At 43.8% G+C, this 20877-nt stretch overlaps 1 protein-coding gene across 4 annotated transcripts in view; it reads left to right on the forward strand.

Annotated features, from left to right (window-relative positions):
* The first annotated feature begins 8828 nt into the window (after positions 1–8828).
* LOC118010102 (zinc finger protein 705A-like) overlaps positions 8829–20877 on the forward strand; it is a 35826-nt gene continuing 23777 nt past the window's right edge. For all 4 annotated transcript variants that reach the window (XM_035004306.1, XM_035004303.1, XM_035004305.1 and 1 more), the window contains exon 1: positions 8829–9078. The gene's annotated coding sequence lies outside the window, so the exon portion shown is untranslated. The remainder of the gene's footprint in view (positions 9079–20877) is intronic.

Consider the following 20877-nt stretch of genomic DNA (forward strand, 5'->3'; position numbering starts at 1 on the left):
GGGGGGGATGGGGGGAGCCCTGCCTTCCTGCCGGGGGGGAGCCGTGCCCAACCGGCCATTGGCCCAGTTACGGAAAGCTGCGGAGTGTCCTGTGGCAGGCAGGACCAGAGTCCTTCAACCTCCCCTCAATATTCTCCTTCAGAGGTCCATGCAGGAGGCTCTGTGCTCCCCGTGGCCCCCGGAGAGCCACCCTTTTCCTCCTGCGGCTCACGTTTGCCATCATGACACACAGGACACGGTGCAGTCCTGGGACTGATCCAGCGCTCCCACATCAGAGCCTTGTCCTTCCCTCAGAGGAGTATGTACTATAAGCTCCATCTCCTTAGTTTAATACTGTAATTACTAAAATCACTAGTATTTCTGTTATTTTGTTGATTACCATGATAGTTCTGATGGTTGTTCATCATTAATTTCTGTAATTAGCACCCTAGCATTGGCTCACGTTTGCGGTAGTTCTGCAACACTGAATAGAGGCTCACTGTTTGTAAAGGCTGCTTGGTTTCCTAAAGATGGAAAAACGTAGCAAAACCCTCGAGGACCCAGTAGCCACGTTTGCCGGCCTGTAAGCCCAGGTGAGGGTCTTCTTGGCACATCAGAGTCACCGCAGAATTCTGTGAGTTAACTCGGGGGCCCAGGATCTGCTCCTGCAGGCAAGGACGAGTCAGGAATGCCATCCGGGGCATTCCTGAGACTCTTGTGTAGGCAGCGAGGGTATGGGGGGACAACTCTTGAGCGGCTGAGCCCCTAAAACTGTACAAGTCCCCTCAAGGTGCCAGCAACCTCTTGTTCTGTCATCGATGACCCAGGAAGACCGGTCACAAAATTTTCTTCTGAGTCTCCTCAAGGTCCCGGGCGCTGCCCTACTGTTCTGGAAAGGACAGACAAGCACGCGCCTCTCAGAATTTTGTATCGGCTCAGAGCCCGGAAGTTGCCATTGCCACCAGCCAAGGAACAAGCGTGTCCTAGGCCTGCCTGAACCTCTGGAAACATTCTAATGCCTTCGGGTGCCCTGGAAATCTGGTACTGCCCTGGAAGGCACGGAGCTGGGGACCCTCCGGCAGGGGCAAGGGCAGTGTTGAGGGGGCAGGGAGTCCTTGAACCACTTGTGTGGGCCTCTCGCCCCCTGCTGGTCCAGGCACAGTACTTGCAAACACCTTCCTATAACCCCTCTGCTGAGTCGCGCTGCCGCCCCCAAACAGGACCCCCAGGGCTGTGTGGGGAAAAGCTTGCAGGAGGGCATCGAGGCACTGAAGCCTGAGGCAATGCTGGGGCTGAATGGAGGTATTTTTCTAGTGGATCTGACTGGCCAAAGATGTTCTCGTTGTAAATGTGCCCAACGTCTCAGGAGGGCAGAGGGTGCCTTTCCAGGGGTGCCCTGGTTCCCTCAGGTCAGGGCCTGCCACCGCAGCGGACATGGAGTCTTTCAGGAGGTCCTCCTGTGAAAGGGCACTAGTCGGTACAGCTGGATCCTGGGGGCAGCTGGGCGTTTGTGTGTCTGCTGGGGACCCTCGTAGTCATCTCTGGTAACTGGAAGCCCTTCATGAGTAGAAAAACTATATTCATTGCTGTGGGATAGAACCACAGTTATAATCGGTAATAACAGTGGTCGTAATTCGAACCGATGAAGATCAACAATAATGATGCTCATCGTCATGATACGAACACTAATAACCATTGACAATATTAACAATAATACTCAACCGACGGACTTAGGACACAGAGAACAGATTTCCCTTAGTGAATAATAGGTACGGATATTGGGCCTCATGGGGTAGTTTTGAGTCCCAGAAGGCAAAGACGAACAGCCAGAAAGAGAAGAAAATCAGCTCGGAGGTAGGCATGTGCAAACACGCAGACTCCTGGGTGAACCTTGGGTTACTAGGCCTACGGGGGACTTCTAATGTACCCCTCGTCCTGGGCCTCCATGCCAGCCAGTGCCCGGCAGCTTTCAGGAGATGAGACAGCTGGCTGATGAGGCAGGGCTCCTTCACGAGAAGGCAGGGCTCCAGACCCACTTATGGCGCCCAGAAGCACAGACAAACAGTAAGCCCCCAGCATTTTGTCATAGCAAACCTTCTGGTACCCTTCTGCTGTCTGCTCTTCCATGGCCCTTTGTGACTGATACATCTGGGTACTCGCATCTCCTCCAAGGGCTGCTGGAGGGAGTCACCCTTCACTCTTCCCTACCTGAGGGAGTGAAACAGCCAAAACCCGCGTCCCCGGGTTTTCTAGAAGCTTCTGTGTTTGCTCCAATGGACCAGTCACCCTTTCAGTGCCTTTGCATATTGCTCCAGTCTTTCCTGGACACCCGAGGAGACTTAGAAAATTTCCCAAAGCTTGGGAATTCTGGGAGGCTCTCTGTGTGCATCTTTTGTTGTGGGTTCCTAAACAGACCGAGGAGATTCTGCAGAGGCTCTGGTGAGCAGGTAGGCCCCTTCCTACCATTCCGGGTACAAAGCAGTGACTCCTGGGCCCTGAGCTGACTTATTAAGAAACCTGAAAACTCAGTTGGGTAACAGAAGCCATTCATGACCCTTTCCAGCCCGCGGGAGGGGTTTGTGGACCTGAGTTAGTACTTAAAAAATCTTTAGGTGTTCCAGTTGGTGCCAGGAAGCCTTCCCTGGGGGCTGCAGGTGTGCATATAGAGTTGCTGGCATGTGGAGGACGTGCCTAATATTTTCCAGAGCCTAAGACAAGACCAGAGTGTCCTTTCCAAGTCTCCCTGGCTGGTGTGAGCAGGTCCTTGCATTAAGAGGGAACCTGGAATATTTCAGGGGGCCCATCCTTCGAACTAGCATCAGGCAGTGCATTGGGAGCCTGGAGGTCCTGGTTTATGTATGTCTTCGGATTCCCTTTATATCATCTTCAGTAGACTGACAACCTTCACGAACTGAGAAATTGTATACCACATTGTATAACAACAATCACACAAAAGATCCATGACAAGAACTGTAATAATAAATGGTGAATCACAACAGTAACAGTCACAATGATGATAATGATGATACAAATGTTAATCAGTTTAAAGAAGATAATATTAAAGTAAAAAGTTGGAGATTGAGAATGGATTTCTTTGAGTAAATGACAATGTACTGATATAGGGCCTCATAGTATAGTTTGGAGACAGAGTCCTAGGACTGCACCATGAAATGCTGTCTGTGATGGCAAAGAAGGGCGGTCACAGGGAAAAGGAAACAAGCCACATGAGGCCATGGGTGAAAGTGGGGCCCCTTGCACCAGCACCGGGACACATCACTACCGAGCGCCGGTCAGGGACCCTGGTCCAGGTCCTGCCAACCACAGGCCACTCAGAAGCTTTCTGTGGTTCTGCCACATGGATGGCTGGGCAGGGTTCCCAACCAGGAAGGAGTGACCAGACCCACACTGCCCCCTCCAGGTTTCAGAAGCCCCGCCTACATGGGGAATTGAGCCCCCAGCTCTACATCAGATCTCACCTCCTGTCTCCCCGTCTGCCATCTAGTTTTCCCAGGGCCCCATTATGTTAGAAGTATCTCCATACCATGATTGGAGGGCATCATCCTCGGTACTTCCCCACTAGCAGGGGGCAAAACAGGCCGGCACCTGTGGTTCTGGAGCTTCCAGAGAGGACTTAGATGATTCTGAGTTTGCTCAGACTGGCAGATAGCCCTCTACAGGACTTGTAGTCAAGCTCCAGGCTTGCACACCTGAGGTGCTTAGAAAATTTCCAGAGGTTCATGCAGTCCTACTGGTTCCTAGAGCTCAAAAGTGAACTTAGAAAAATCTGTGGAGTCTCTGGAAGAGGGTGAAGAACTCTGCTGCCAGTCCAGAGAGAAAGGAGCAGTTCCATTGCCTGAAAGAGACTCCTACATCAAAGTTCTTGTGTTGGAGGAGAACATTGAAAAAACAGAAACCAAACGAATATGCCTTAAACCAGTAGAAATTTCTCTAGGACAATACTGGCCAAAGCCTGAATCCAACCTCAGGAAGACAGAATTCCCTATGCCTTCCAATGCTGTCATGATTCACGAGTCAAAATACAGAACGGGAAAGCCACCTGCTCAACCATTCAGCCCAGGGACATCCCTGCTCAGGTGGCAATGCACATTGGCAAAGTCCCATATGTGGGAGAGGGCCAGGGGTAACAAAAGGAATAACAAGAAGGGTAAGAGGTCTCTTGATGTAGCCCAGTCAACAAATGTTGACACACAAGCATGCACACATGCACACACACAGTCACTCGTGGATGAAGAAATGAGGGCAGAAGATTTGTCTTTGTGTATACCGGTGCTGGTAGGTAGTGGAGAGAACGTTCCAGGGTGAATTCATATGTAGGAAGTATTTTCTGACATGGAGTAGTCTAGGCATGCGGAGGGACTGTCTTTATGTCTTTCTGCATGTGTTCATGGGACATTAAACTCAGTGTGCATTTGTGTATCTGGGCTTTGGAGTGTAGGTCTCCACTGCAAGATTTCGGGAGAGGACTGGGTCTATTGCTGGATCTGAGGACATGCCAGTTGTGGTGTTTGGAAAGTCAGCTGATGCTGGGCATGGGATGTTTCCATTTTTGCAATATGGGACCCATGTTCAGTGACTTAGAAGAACTGAATGTGGAAGTGTTTGTGTGATACGGGGGGTAGGGGGTTTTGTTTTCATGCTTCCTACTGGTATTGAGTGTTGTCAATGTAAGTTCAATCTTTGGCAGGTTGTCAAAGTAAGTTCAATGGTGTGTTCTTAAGGGGCAATGGGGCTGGGCCATCTACATAGCTTTTGGCATGTTTATTATACATTTTGTGGTTCACCTGGGGGTTATATGGGATAAGTGTGTGCATCTGGGACTGCAGGTGTGTGTGCATATTGCCTGGCCTTGGTCAGATTTGGGATTTTGTATTTGGACACGAGTTTGTTTTATATGCATTCAGAAATGAGAGGAGTATGTATTTGTGTACTATATGAAGACGGTATTTGAATTCATAGCCTTTTGTGGTTAGAAAGACTGCAGGTAAATGGTGTATTCGAAAATTAGGAGCAAAAGACCCTCTGCTTTAATAATGGAGGTTTTTAGGGAGATGTAAATGAGTCAGGAATAATTTTTTCTGATGTTCTAAGCTACATAGTATTAATTATTTTATAAAGTTGTCCCAATTGCCACTAACAAAAAAGTTACCTGCCACCTTTCCATTAAATGAATAGCAAAGATGATTACTGAGGGCTCCCCTCTGACATACACACCCGCCATCTCTGCCGGCGCTCGTGCTGTTGGGGGCATCCCAAGGGACCAGGAACACATTGTGCTGGCCGTGATGACCCAGGGAGGGCATCGTTGGCCCTCCAGGACCAGTAAACTTTTCCAATTATATTCATGGACATAGAAACTGCTCTTGTCCTCCTGAAAAGGCTGGAGAGGGTGAACTTGCAGCCAAGAGCTTCCTCAGAATTATCTGCATCAGCTTAGAGCCCAGGACCCCTCAGAACACTGTAAGACATAAGGACTCTGACCAGGAGGGGCTGGCTCCTCAGGAGGCTGGAATGAGGGAGCTGTCATGAACCTGGAGCTCCATCGTTAACTGTCCGATCTCAGGAAGGCCATTTGGAGGGACTGGCCTGGAACATGGCTGGAGAGTGGATTTTCATCACAGACTCATTGTTTGTGTTCTTCATCTCCCACTTTTCTACCTCCGGGTTGTTGTGCTTTCTTCACTTTCAACATGGCATGATTAGAGTATTAATATACACACCCACACGTGAACGTATTTTCATCATGAAAAAAAATGAGACAAATGGTGTCTGAGCATTCCAAAGATCTCAGCAGAATCTCAGGACAAAAGGCAAACAAATGTCTCAGCACCGGGGGACACCATATTCACAAACTTCACACTTTATACCCTCTCATGTGGTCAAGTCCCCAGGTAGGGGAATCAGAATCTCCAAGCTCAAGCTCCTTCATTCCACCCTCCTAAACCCAACAGAGAAACCGCTTCATTCCACAACAGCTCCCTAGTTTGACTCACAGCACAACTCTGCTCTCAGCTGGAGGCTCCCTCAGATGTCAGGATATTCAGGGCACTTGACGGTGTGCGGGGCAGGGACGTCTGCAGCTCCATCTGTTAAATGTGTGTTTCTTTTTCGGTGGGACGAGTGTGAATGCCGAACTCACCTGTGCGAAACAGCTCACATCATATCCCAGGAATGATGTGAACACAGGTTCTCTTACACACATGCATTCCACCTACTCATCAGGCCATCAGAGTGACCCTCTTCAAAGTGCCATCCTCCAGTCATTATGATTATGTAGGGCTGTGTCAGTTCTTCAAAAGGGGACTCATTCTTTAGTGAAGGCATTTTTCTTTTTTTCCTTTTTTTATTACTTTCTCATGATTTTTAAAAATTCTATTTTTTGTTATGTCACCACACAATACATCATTAGTTTTTGATGTAGTGATCCATGATTCATTGTTTTCATATAACACCCAGTGCTCCATGCAGAACGTGCCCTCCTTAATAACCATCACTGGGCTAACCCATCCCCCCACTCCCCTCCCCTCTAAAACCTTCAGTTTGTTTCTCAGAGTCCATAGTCTCTCATGGTTCGTCTCTCCCTCCGATTTCCCCCCCCTTCATTTTTCCCTTCCTTCTCCTAATGTCCTCCGTGCTATTCCTTATGTTCCACAAATAAGTGAAACCACATGATAATGAACTTTCTCTGCTTGACTTTTTCACTTAGCGTAATCTCCTCCAGTCCCAACCATGTTGATGTAAAAGTTGGGTATTCATCCTTTCTGATGGCTGAGTAATATTCAATTGTGTATATAGACCACATCTTCTTTATCCATTCATCTGTTGAAGGGCATCTCGGCTCTTTCCACAGTTTGGCTATTGCGGACATTGCTGCTATGAACATTGGGGTGCATGTGGCCCTTCTTTTCACTACATCTGTGTCTTTGGGGTAAATACCCAGTAGTGCAATTCCTGGGTCATAGGGTAGCTCTATTTTTAGATTTTTGAGGCACCTCCACACTGTTTTCCAAAGTGGCTGTACCAACTTGCATTCCCAACAACAGTGTAAGAGAGTTCCCCTTTCTCCACAACCTCTCCAACATTTGTGGTTTCTTGCCTTGTTAGTGAAGGCATTTTTCTAAGGAATGCCTGGAAAATATTTCATTTTATTACTACTATAACAAAAACATTAGAAGTAATTATACTTCAATGCACTCTTTCTTTTCACTCCTCAGCTTTCATGGGACCTAATTCTCAGCCAGGGAAATAGAGATTCAGAGATGTGGGCAGACCTTAGTCTACTAAGTCACCATCTTATAAGCTTGGCTTTTCATAGGGAACTTCCAAACAATGCGCACCCTACGTGCACCCACGTATCACTTCGGTCAACTTCCAGCCTCCTGAAGCATTCTATGTGTAAACCAGAACACAGAAGATTTGATGGAGAAAGTGGGTTGGAGGCTGGATGGTTTACACTGGCAGAACTGTATCACTTGACTTCTATGTAGAGAGAGGGGGATGAAGACGGAATGGGGGAGAGGTTCAGGTAGCTGGATTCCTTGGCCCCAAATCATATACAGCCCTCCTTAGTCTGTGTCCAGTTCCCCACAGATCTGAGATGAGTCAGGTGAGCTCAGGTGAAGTGATCTCCGCCCTGGAGGCACTGTGGGCAGGGCTCCCCTGACTCCCTCCATAGGATCCCCAGTGTTTACTGTTCCCCTCCCTAAGAGAACATTATCCTTCCAGAACTTAAATCTATGAGTCCAGATATTTAATATTTTAAAAAAATGTAAAAGTTGGAGAAATTTGTGTAGGTTTTGGGAAAACCAGAAGAGTTCTTCTTCGGGAATCATCTTTTGAGAAATTTCTGCAGCAAGAGTAGTTGGGATTTAGTTTTGCCAAATTCCCTCTAGTATGAACTTCAGAATTTATGAAGGAGATAGAAAAGATTTTCACTTACATATTTCACAATATTTATTAAGGGTATAAACGAGGCAACTGAAATCTGAGAATCCAGTTTTACTGTGTTTACTGTTCTTGTCAGCGAACAGACATTTCAATCAGGTGTATACAGAAATAATGAAAAACTAATATTGTCCACACTTGACACAAAACATTTAGAGATAGAAAAAATGCAGATTAAAACATCTGACTTTTCACAATTAAAAATGTTCTCTCGGTTAACTCTGGAGTAAAGATAAAGAAAAATGTGAAATGTAGTAACTCAGGCAATTTGCTGATGTCACGCACATTTGGCTCAAAGGTATCTGAATTTACACATCTTCTCCAGATGTGCGCAATCACACCAAGGCCTCGGCCGTCCATCCTCACTGCCAATGCTGGGCCCGCGAAGTCCTTCCGCCGCCCCGCGAGCAGGGAAGACAAACGGAAGCTACCGTCTGCGGTTTCGCACAGGTGAGTTCGGCGCTCACACTCGTCCCACCGAAAAAGAAACACACATTTAACAGGTGGCGCTGCAGACGTCCCTGCCCCGCACACCGCCTGCATCTCCGCACAGAGGTCCCCGCACCCGGGCCGCCCCTCCGAGCCCGCGGACCCACAGGCACGCACAAAGGTTTTTTATTTAAGCCGTTCTCAAACTGTTGAGAAGGAAACAGCTCCGCACTCCACATTGCTGGCGCCAACGCTAAGCTGTTACCTAGAGTACCTGACTCATTAACTTGAAGCCGAGCAGGGCAGCCCGGCCCCACAGAACACCCTACACTTTCCCCAGGACGCAAAAGCGCCCACCCAAGCTCTGAGGCGGAAGGACGCGCAGACCGGAAACGGCCTGGAGGTGGGGCGGAGGCACGCGCCCGCCTCGCACAAACCCTTCCCTCCAGGCCCCGCCCCACCCGCGCTCGCCGTTTCCGGCCCACCCGGAAGCAGATTTCCCGGATGGAAGGGCGTCTGCGCTGGCGTGAGTTCCAGCAGTTCCAGTTGTACCTCGCACGTCGCTGCCCGCGCGGTGTTGCGTCCTTCACACCCGGAGTCCGGGGCCTCGCGAACCTTACAGCCCCCACCTCCGCCAGCCTCGCCCGCGGGGAGCCCCGCCCGGTCGCGAGACGCTGTGCTGCTGGTCTGGATCCGCGTCTGTTTCCGGTAGGCTGGCTCCCAAGCCGTCTCCGCCCCAACTCTTCTGCTTCTCTTCTTTCCCCCGTCTCCCCTCCGCACCCGGCGCGTGTCAGGTCCCCGCCCGCGAGGTGCGTTCTCGCCCTTCGCGGCACCGGGAAGGCGGCACCAGGACGCTTCGCCCTCTTGACGTCGGATCCTGTAGACCCAGCCCTGAATTCTCCTCCACGCGTCGTTCGGGGTCGGCCCGGCTGCTGCTCGGGCCCCTCCGCAGCCACCTCCTCAGGGAGGCCTCGTGCTGGGGCGCTCACCCGCCCCATCCTCTGACACCCCTTGTTCTGTCCCGTCCCTGCCCACTGGCTGTGCCACCAGAAAGTGTGCTTTCCCCGGGCAGGGAATGTTCATTCTCTTCTTGTGAATGTGGAGTTGGGGCGGGGGGATAAGGGGAAAGAGACAAGGGGAGGACCAGGGAAACCGAGCCAAGGAGAGGGACGAGAAAAAGCGGGGGTAAAATTGAGGAGAGGGAAGTGGGTCCGATGGGCTTAACTTTTTATGTTAACAGCCAAAATTTAGTTTAACCAGTTAGTCTAATATGGCACATCTTTCTCCCCTTCGGTGACCTTTTACCGTAGTGGGCTGTGAACTGTTTCCCAGTTAAGTATGTTTATGTTCTCTTTGCCATGTCTCTGGAAATGATCAAGGATATGCTGGACTGTTGTGGAACTTTGTTGAAAGAGCGCCCATCTGTTCATAATTGAATAAATTACTCAGCTGTTTCCGTTGCTGACCTTCTTTCGTGTTTTCCAGTGCTACTAATTAGGTCTTCTTAATTTCATATTTTTTGATAGTTTAATAGGATGTTCTGGAAAAGAGGAATTAAATATTGTGAATAAAGACTGTGAGTAAAACCATGACAGAGAAGCGGCTCTTGCTCAGGAATTGAGATATATGATCTGAAGTTTCTGGGGTAGGGGTGTGAAGGGCAAAACCTGCCACACTATCCCAAACTAGCCATGTCGTTCCTGTGAGGACAGTGCTGTTCCTCAGGGGGTTGCAAGATAGCTTGAAAAAAGTCCAGACTTTTTTAAACCAAGCATAGAACAGAAGTATCTCTCCAAGGAGGAGGGAGGCAGAAGCGCGTTGACTGTGTGAAGGGAGTCTGGAGAGGGAGTAAGAGTGGTGTTTGGGGCTCAGGGATCCAGGAATGGGAGAGACAGAGAAGCTCAGGAGCAGGAGAAATGGAAGTGTCTGCTCTGACCCTGTGCTCAGCAGCTACTAGCAGAGACTATGGGGTCTGTATTTTCAAGGGAACACAGGTCCAGTGCATATACTCACTGCTGCCACACAGTGTGTGGGCTTCACTAGGATAGGAGTGTGTTCTGAAGAAACAGGCAGAAAAATCCATCTGTTGATCTTCATAAAGGAGTTTAATGCTCCTGAATTCACCAATGTTTCAGCGAACAGCAGAGGACTGTCTTTGCCACATAGCGAATTCCTTCTTGTTTGTGGCTGCCGTACAGCAAAGTGTTCTGTTGACTGGAAGCCCTAAAAGTCATCTCCGCACTCAGGAGTGACTCTCAAGATTGATCTTGCCTGAGAAAGCAGCTTTTCATGTGTCCTTTTTAATTTAGTGTTTCCTTGTTTCATTCTTTAATCTTTTATTTAATCTTTTAACTTTTACTAATTATCTTCTTTGTAAAACTTGAAATGTCAGTTAAACTCTTGCTTCCTTTTACTTTCTTAGTTTGTAAAGTTGAACAATTGGTTCATTCATTTTCAAAACTTCTTTAATAAGTATAAAATTTAAACATTTTTTCTTCTTTTAAAAAAAGATTTGAGAGAGCACGTGTCCACTCCAGTTGGGGGGGGGGCAGCAGAGGGAGAGAGAGAGAGAATCTCAAGCAGACTTCACTCTGAGTGCAGAGCCTGATGTGGGGCTCAGTCTCATGACCCTGAGATCATGACCTGAGCCGAAATCAGGAGTCAGATGTTTAACTGACTGAGTTACCCCCGCAGGTGCCCCTAAAGTTTACACATTTTTTTCAAGATAATAACTGTGGCCTTATCCCATGGTTTTGACATTTTTTCTGGAGGGTCAAACAGTTCTAGGATATCCTCACTGAGTCTCACCTATCAGCATAGACCTGTCAGTATAGGACTTTCAACATTCAGGAGGCTCATCCATGAATTAATGTCAGCAAGAATAATGCCCATGAACTAATGGGGACCAAAAGAAAAAAAACCCAAAAAGACGAGTGGGATGAGATAGTGTGAGATGAAGAGAAATGCTGATGAATGGGCCCCACCTTTCTCTGGATTAAAGGAGACAAGAAGGCAACAGCTAGACATAACAGCAGCCCAGAAACACTTTCTTTTTAAATTCAAATTTCAGATTGGAAGATACCCTAATATTTAAGTGCTAAGAGGATCGATCAAATAGGGAGTAAAGTTATTAGTTTATAAGTAATAACATAAAATCCATGATATGGCAGGAAATAACAGGACCCAAACATAAAGTTAGATATAAACAACCAAACTGAGATTAAAAGTAATTCCTCACCTGTTAACGGGAAGATGGCATAAACAGGAGATGCGAATGCAGGAATACTTCAATGGTTGAAAGCATCTACCTCCAAAATTACCTACCTCATTTGTGAAATAAGTTACCAACTATCCGATGAATGAAAGAGGAAAGACAAGTCTATGGAAATTCATTTGTCATAGCAAAGGTTTGAAATAGCATTTATTTTTACATGGGAGTTGGAATTGACATGCAAGACCTAATAGGATTGCCAGGTTTTTTTGAGAAATGACCAAAATGACCTGAGATACAGTGGAATATTTATTGTGCTCCTTACTGGAATTATTTCATTGTGGGAGCTAGAAGATTTTTTTTTTCTTTAAGATTTTGTTTGTTTATTTGACAGAGAGAGAGAGTCCAAGTAGGCAGAGAGGCAGGCAGAGGGAGAGGGAGAAGCAGGCTCTCCGTTGAGCAGGGAGCCTGATGCAGGGCTCGATCCCAGGACCCCGGGATCATGACCTGAGCCGAAGGCAGCCGCTTAACCAACTGAGCCACCCAGGCGCCACGAAGATTTTTTTTTTTTTAAGCCAGAAGATTTTATCTCTGCAGCAGTAGAAATGCCACTCAAATGTAAAATTCAGTTGTAAATGAGATACTGATGAAACTATTTACTACACTGCGTTGTGTGTTAACATTTTCTTTCCTGTTAGCCAAAATATAAAGTGTAAGGTTGGCTTCCCATTTTAATAAATTAGTAAATTCTTTTCTAAATTTAAATTTTAGGTAGTTAACATTCTGTGCAATATTAGTTTCTGGAGTACAATTCAGTGATTCATCACTTACATACAACATCCAGTGCTCATCATAACAAGTGCCTTCCTTAATACCCATCACCCATTTAGCCCATCCCCCACCCACCTGACTCCGTAAGCCCTCAGTTTGTTCTCTATTGTTGAGTCTCTTGGCTTGTTTCCTTCTGTCCTTTTTTTGCTTTCACCCTTCCCATATGTTCATCTCTTTTCGTTCTTAAATTCCACATATGAGTGAGATAATATAGTATTTGTCTTTCTCTAACTTATTTCATTTAGCATAATACACTGTACTTCCATCCACCTTGTTGCAAGTGGCAAGATTTCATTTTTTTTGATGGCCGAGTAGTTTTCCATTGCATATATACACACCACATCTTTATCCGCTCATCAGTTGATGGACATTTGGGCTCTCTCCATAGTTTGGCTATTGTTGATAAACATCGGGGTGCATGTCCCCCTTTGAATCCGTACATTAGTATCCTTTGGGTAAATACCTAGTACTGCAATTGCTGGATGGTGGGGTAGTTCTATTTTTAACTTCTGGAGGAACCTCCATACTGTTCTCCAGAGTGGCTGTACCAGTTGACATTCCCACCAACAGTGTTAAGAGGGTTCCCCTTTCGCCACATCCTTGCCAACACCTGTAGTTTGTGTTGTTAATTTTAGCTATTCTGAACAGGTATGAGGTGGTATCTCATTGTGGTTTTGATTTGTATTTCCCTGAGGATGACTGATGTTGAGCATCTTTTCATGTGTCTGTTGGCCATCTGGATGTCTTCTTTGGAAAAGGTGTCTATTTATGTCTTCTGCCCATTTCTTAACTTGGTTGTTTTTTGGGTGTTAAGTTTGATAAGGTCTTTGTAGATTTTGGTTACTAATCCTTTATTCGAGATGTTTTTTGCAAATATGTTCTCCCATTCATAGGCTGCCTTTTAGTTTTGTTGGTTGTTTCCTTCACTCTGCAGAAGCTTTTTATCTTGATGAAGTCCCAATAGTTCATTTTTGCTATTGTTTCCCTTGCCTTTGGAGATGTGTCTAGCAAGAAGTTGCTGTGGCCAAGGTTGAGGAGGTTTCTGCCTGTGTTCTCCTCTAGGATTTTGATGATGCCTGCTCACCATTAAGTCCTTCATCCACTTTGAGTTTATGTTTGTGTATGGGGTAAGAAAATGGTCCAGTTTCATTCTTCTACATGTGGCTGTCCAATTTTCGCAACACCATTTCTTAAAGAGACTGTCTTTTTTCCATTGGATATTTTTTCCTGCTTTGTTGAAGATTAATTGACCATAGGGTTGAGGGTCCACCTCTGGGGTCTCTACTCTGTCCCATTGATCTCTGTGTCTGCTTTGTGCCAGTACCATGCTGTCTTGATGATTACAGCTTTGTCATATAGCTTGAAGTCAGGCATTTTGATGTCATCAGCTTTGGTTTTCTTTTTCAACATTCCTCTGGCTATTCGGGGTCTTTTCTGGTTCCATACAAATTTTAGGATTGTTTGTTCCAGTTCTCTGAGAAATGTAGATGGTATTTTGATAGGGATTGTACTGAATGTGTAGATTGCTCTGGGTAGCATAGATATTTTAACAATATTTATTCTTCCAATCCATGAGCCTGGAATGTTTTTCCATTTCTTTGTGTCTTCCTCAATTTCTTTCATAAGTGTTCTGTAGTTTCTAGAGTACAGATCCTTTACCTCTTTGGTTAAGTTTATTTCTAGTTATCTTATGGTTTTGATGCCATTGTAAATGCGATCGATTCTTAATTTTTGTTTCTTCTGTCTCATTGTTAGTGTATAGAAGTGCAGCTGATTTCTGTGCATTAATTTTATATCCTGCCACATTGCTGAATTCCTGTATGACTTTTAGCATTTTTGGGGTGGAGTCTTTCGGGTTTTCCACATAAAGTATCATGTCATCTGTGAAGAGAGAGTTTGACTTCTTCTTTGCCAATTTGAGTGCCTTTTCTTTTTGTTGTCTGATTGCTAAGGCTAGGACTTCTAGTACTATGTTAAACAACAGTGAGGAGAGTAGTGTTCCTGACCTTAGGAGAAAAGCTCTCAGTTTTTCTGCATTGAGAATGATATTCACTGTGGGCTTTTCATATATGGCCTTTATGATATTGAGGTATGTTCCTTCTATCCCTACACTGTGGAAAGTTTTAATCAAGAAAGGATGCTGTACTTTGTCAGATGCTTTTTCTGCATCTATTGAGAGGATCATATGGTTCTTGTCCTTTCTTTTATGAATATACTATATCACATTGATTTGCGGATGTTGAACCACCCTTGCAGCCTGGGAATAAATCCCACTTGGTCGTGGTGAATAATCCTTTTAATGTACTGTTGGATCCTACTGGTTTATATCTTGATGAGAATTTTGGCATTCGTGTTCATCAGAGATACTGGTCTGTAATTCTCCTTTTTGGTGGGGTCTTTGGTTTTGGGGTCAAGGTAATACTGGCCTTATAGAACGCGTTTTGAAGTTTTCCTTCCATTTCTATTTGTTGAAACAGCTTCAGAAGACTAGGTATTAGTTCTTCTTAAATGTTTTGGTAGAATTCCCCTGGGAAGACATCTGGCCCTGGACTCTCCCTGGATTTTTTTTTTTTTAATTAACATATAATGTATTATTTGTTTCAGGGATACAGATCTGTGATTCATCAGTCTTACACAATTTACAGCGCTCACCATAGTACATATCCTCCCCAGTGTCCATTACCCAGCTACCCCATCCCTCCCACCCTCCTCCCCTCCAGCAACCCTCCGATTGTTTCCTGAGATTAAGAGTCTCTTATGGTTTGTCTCCCTCTCTGGTTTCGTCTTGGTTCATTTTTCCCTACCTTCACCTACGATCCTATGTCTTGTTTCTCAAATTCCTCATATCAGTGAGATCATATGATAATTGTTTTTCTCTGATTGACTTATTTCGCTCAGCATAATACCCTCTAGTTCCATCCACATCACTGCAAATGGCAAGATTTCATTTTTTTTGATCACTGAGTAATATTCCATTGTATATATATATATACCATATCTTCTTTATCCATTCATCTGTCGATGGACATCTAGGCTCTTTCCATAGTTTGGCTATTGTGGACATTGCTGCTGTAAACATCGGGGTGCACGTGCCCCTTTAGATCACTACATTTGTATCTTTGGGGTAAATACCCAGTAGTGCAATTGCTGGGTCGTAGGGTAGCTCTGTTTTCAACTTTTTGAGGAAATTCCATACTGTTTTCCAGAGGGCTGCAACAGCTTGCTTCTCACCAACAGTGTAGGAGGGTTCCCCTTTCTCCGCATCCTCACCAACATCTCTCATTTCCTGACTTAAGCCATTCTGACTGGTGTGAGATGGTATCTCATTGAGGTTTTGATTTGTATTTCCCTGATGCTGAGGGTTTTGAGCACTTTTTCATGTGTCTGTTGGCCATTTGGATGTCTTTTTTGCAGAAATGTCTGTTCATGTCTTCTGCCCATTTCTTGATTAGATTAGTTGTTCTTTAGGTGTTGAGTTTGGTAAGTTCTTTATAGATTTTGGATACTAGCCCTTTATCTGATATGTCATTTGCAAATATCTTTTCCCATTCTGTCGGTTGTCTTTTGGTTTTGTTGACTCTTTCCTTTGCTGTGCAAAAGCTTTTTATCTTGATGATGTCCCAATAGTTCCTTTTTGCCCTTGCTTCCTTGCCTTTGGTGATATGTCTAGGAAGAAGTTGCTGTGGCTGAGGTCGAAGAGGTTGCTGCCTGTGTTCTCCTCAAGGAGTTTGATAGATTCCTGTCTCACATTAAGGTCTTTCATCCATTTTGAGTCTATTTTTGTGTGTGGTGTAAGGAAATGGTCCAGTTTCATTCTTCTGCATGTGGCTATCCAATTTTCCCAACACCATTGGCTGAAGAGACTGTCTTTTTTCCATTGGACATTCTTTCCTGCTTTGTCAAAGATGAGTTGACCATAGAGTTGAGGGTCCATTTCTGGGCTCTCTATTCTGTTCCATTGATCTATGTGTCTGTTTTTGTGCCAGTACCATACTGTCTTGATGATGACAGCTTTGTAATAGAGCCTGAAGTCCGGAATTGTGATGCCAACAGGTTTGCTTTTCTTTTTCAACATTCCTCTATTTGGGGTCTCTTCTGGTTCCATACAAATTTTAGGATTATTTGTTCCATTTATTAAAAGAAGTTGATATTTTGATAAGGATTGCATTAAATGTGTAGATTGCTCTAGGTAGCATAGACATTTTCACAGTATTTGTTCTCCCAACCCATGAGCATGAAACATTTTCCCATTTCTTTGTGTCTTCCTCCGTTTCTTTCATGAGTATTCTATAGTTTTTTGAGTAGAGTTTCTTTGCCTGTTTGGTTAGATTTATTCCTAGGTATCTTATCGTTTTGGGTGCAGTTGTAAATGGGATAACTCCTAATTGCTCTTTCTTCTGTCTTGTTGGTATATAGAAATGCAACTGAATTCTCTGCATTGATTTTATATCCTGCCACTTTACTGAATTCCTGTATGAGTTCTAGCAGTTGTGGAGTGGAGTCTTTTGGGTTTTCCACATAAAAGTATCATATCAGCTGCAAAGATTGAGAGTTTGACTTCTTTGCTGATTTGGATGCCTTTTAGTTCTTTTTGTTGTCTGATTGCTGTGGCTAGGACTTCTAGTACTATGTTGAATAGCAGTGGTGATAGTGGACATCCCTGCCGTGTTCCTGACCTTAGGGGGAAAGCTCTCAGTTTTTCCCCATTGAGTAGGATATTTGTGGTGGGTTTTTCATAGATGGCTTTTATGATATTGAAGTATGTGCCCTCTGTCCCTACACTGTGAAGAGTTTTAATCAAGAAAGGATGCTGTACTTTGTCAAATGCTTTTTCTGCATCGACTGAGAGGATCAAATGGTTCTTGTTCTTTCTTTTATTAATGTATTGTATCACATTGATTCATTTGCAGATGTTGAACCAACCTTGCAGTCCAGGAATAAATCCCACTTGGTCATAGTGAATAATTCTTTTAATGTACTGTTGGAACCTATTGGCTAGTATTTTGGTGACAATTTTTGCATCCATGTTCATCAGGGATATTGGCCTGCAATTCTCCTTTTTGATGGGGTTTTGGCTAGTTTGGGGATCAAGGTAATGCTGGCCTCATAAAATGAGTTTGGAAGTTTTCCTTCCATTTCTATTTTTTGGAACAGTTTCAGAAGAATAGGTATTAATTCTTCTTGAAATGTTTGGGAGAATTCCCCTGGGAAGCCATCTGGCCCTGGGCTCTTGTTTCTTGGGAGATTTTTGATGACTACTTCAATTTCCTTAATGGTTATGGGTCTGTTCAGGTTTTCTGTTTCTTCCTGGTTCAGTTTTTGGTAGTTTATATTTCTCTAGGAATGCATCCATTTCTTCCAGATTATCTAATTTGCTGACATATAGTTGCTCGTAATATGTTCTTAGAATTGTTTGTATTTCTTTGGTGTTGGTTGTGATCTCTCCTCTTTCATTAATGATTTTATTTAGGTCCTTTATCTTTTCTTTTTGTTAAGTCTGGCCAGGTTTCAAAGAACCAGCTCCTAGTTTTGTTGATCTGTTCTACTGTTCTTTTGATTTCTGTTTCATTGATTTCTGCTCTGATCTTTATTATGTCTCTTCTGCTGGGCTTAGGCTTTATTTGCTGTTCTTTCTCCAGATCCTTTAGGTGTAGGGTTAGGTTGTGTATTTGAGACCTTCCTTGTTTCTTGAGAAAGGCTTGTGTTGCTATATATTTTCTTCTTAAGACTACCTTTGCTGTATCCCATAGATTTTGAACAGTTGTGTTTTCATTTTCATTGGTTTCCATGAATTTTTTAAATTTTTCTTTAATTTCCTGGTTGACCCATTCATTCTTTAGTAGGATGCTTTTTAGCCTCCATATATTTGAGTTCTTTCCAACTTTCCTCTTATGATTGAGTTCTAGTTTCAAGCCACTGTGGTCTGAAAATATGCAGGGAATGACCCCAATATTTTGGTACCCGTTGAGACCTGATTTGTGACCTGGGATGTGATCTATTCTGGCGCATGTTCCATGTACACTAGAGAAGAATGTGTATTCTGATGCTTTGGGATGGAATGTTCTGAATATATCTGTGAAGTCCATCTGGTCCAATGTGTCATTTAAATTCTTTATTTCCTTGTTGATCTTTTGCTTACATGATCTGTCCATTTGAGTGAGGGGGGTATTAAAATCCCCTGCTATTTTGTATTGTTGTTGACGTGTTTCTTTGATTTTGTTATTGATTGGCATATATATTTGGCTGCTCCCATGTTAGGGGCATAGATATTTACAATTGTTAGATCTTCTTGTTGGATAGACCCTTTAAGTAGGATATAGTGTCTTTCTTCATCTCTTACTATAGTCTTTGGTTTAAAATCTAATTTGTTTGTTATGAGGATTGCCACCCCCGCTTTCTTTTGATGTCCATTAGCATGGTAAATGGTTTTCCACCCCCTCACTTTCAATCTGGAGGTGTCTTTGCATCTAAAATGAGTCTCTTGCAGACAGCATATCGATGGGTCTTGTTTTTTTTATCCAGTCTGATACCCTGTGTCTTTTGATTGGGGCATTTAGCCCATTTACATTCAGGGTAACTATTGGAAGATATGAATTTAGTGCCATTGTATTGCCTGTAAGGTGACGGTTACTGTATACTGTTTCTGTTCCTTTCTGGTCTATGTTACTTGTAGGCTCTTTATTTGCTTAGAGGACCCTTTTCAATAGTTCCTGTAGGGCTGGTTTTGTGTTTGCAAATTCTTAGTTTTTGTTTGTCCTGGAAGGTTTTTCTCTCTCCTATTTTCACTGACAGCCTATCTGGATATAGTATTCTTGGCTGCATATTTTTCTCATTTAGTGCCCTGAATATATCCTGCCAGTCCTTTCTGGCCTGCCAGGTCTCTGTGGATAGATCTGCTGCCAAGCTAATGTTTCTACCGTTGTAGGTTACAGACCTCTTGTCCTGAGCTGCTTTCAAGATTTTCTCTTTGTCTCTGAAACTTGTGAGTTTTACTCTTAGATTTTGGGGTGTTGACCTATTTTTATTGATTTTGAGAGGGGTTCTCTGCCCAGGACCTGGATTTTGATGCCTGTTTCCTTCTCCAAATTAGGGAAGTTCTCTGCTATAATTTGCTCCAATATACCTTCTGCCCCTCTCTCTCTTTCTTCTTCTGGGATCCCAGTTATTCTAATGTTGTTTCACTTTATGGTATCACTGATCTCTCGAATTCTCCCCTCGCGATCCAGTAGTTTATCTCTCTTTTTCTCAGCTTCTTTATTTTCCATCATTTGGTCTTCTATATCACTAATTCCCTCTTCTGCCTCATTTATCCTATCAGAACCTCCATTTTTTTATTGCACCTAATAATAGCCTTTTTTATTACGACTTGGTTAGATTTTAGTTCTTTTATTTCTCCAGAAAAGGATTCTTTAGTATCTTCTATGCGTTTTTCAAGCCCAGCTAGTATCTTTATAATTGTCATTCTGAACTCTAGTTCCGACATCTTACTAATGTCTGTATTGATTAGCTCCTTGGCTTGCTTCTTGTTCTTTTTTTGAGGTCGGTTTTTTCCATCTTACCATTTTGTCCAGAGGAGGACAGATGAATGAGAGAACAAAATGCTAAGAGGGTAACAACGTCCCCAGAAAAATACAGACTAAACAAATCAGAAGAGATCTGAAACCAGGGGGAAAAGAGAGGGAAAGAAAAAAAAAAGGAATATGATCAGGCTGTTGAATAGAACAGAGCCACAAACTACATTCTACATTTTGGGTGTATTTTGGTCTGTTAGAGGAAATTGCCTCCCAAAATTTTAAAGAATGAAAAACTTATATGTATATACAAAAATAAGGGTAAATACAATGAAGGGATGAAATATGAATGTAAAGATGAAAATTAAAGATTTTTAAAAAGGAATTGATAAGAAGTTGGTTGAAAAAAGAATGAAAACAAAAGAGAATGTGATCAGGCAGGAAACTAGGACGTCATACACTAGATTTAGGGTATATTTTGGTTTGTTAGAAGAAACTGTATCCCAAAATTTTAAAGAAAGAAAAACTTATATACAAAAAATTTTACATAAGGGATATAAAATATGACTAAAAATGAGAATTGGAAAAGATTTTTAAAAAGGAATTGATAAGATATTGGTTGAAAAAGTGAAGAAGAAAATAGAAAAAAAATAAGGAAAATTAAAAATTAAAAAAAATTTACTTTGAAAAACTGAAGAATCATGGGAAAAAAGCCATGAATTCTATGTGCTGTATTCCCCTAGTGCTGGAGTTCTGCTGTTCTCATTGATCGGTAAACCTGGTCTTGGTTGGATGATCTTGCTGATCTTCTGGGGAGGGCCCTGTTGCAGAGATTCTCAAATGTCTTTGCCCGAGATGGAATTGCACTGCCCTTGCCAGGGGCCAGGCTAAGTAATCTGCTTGGGTTTGCTCCCAGTAGCTTTTGTTCCTTGCAAGCTTTCCGTACAGCTTTGG

Source organism: Mirounga leonina, unplaced genomic scaffold, assembly GCF_011800145.1.
Source record: "Mirounga leonina isolate KUSES-001 unplaced genomic scaffold, KU_Mleo_1.0 Mir_128, whole genome shotgun sequence".
Taxonomy (NCBI): domain Eukaryota; kingdom Metazoa; phylum Chordata; class Mammalia; order Carnivora; family Phocidae; genus Mirounga; species Mirounga leonina.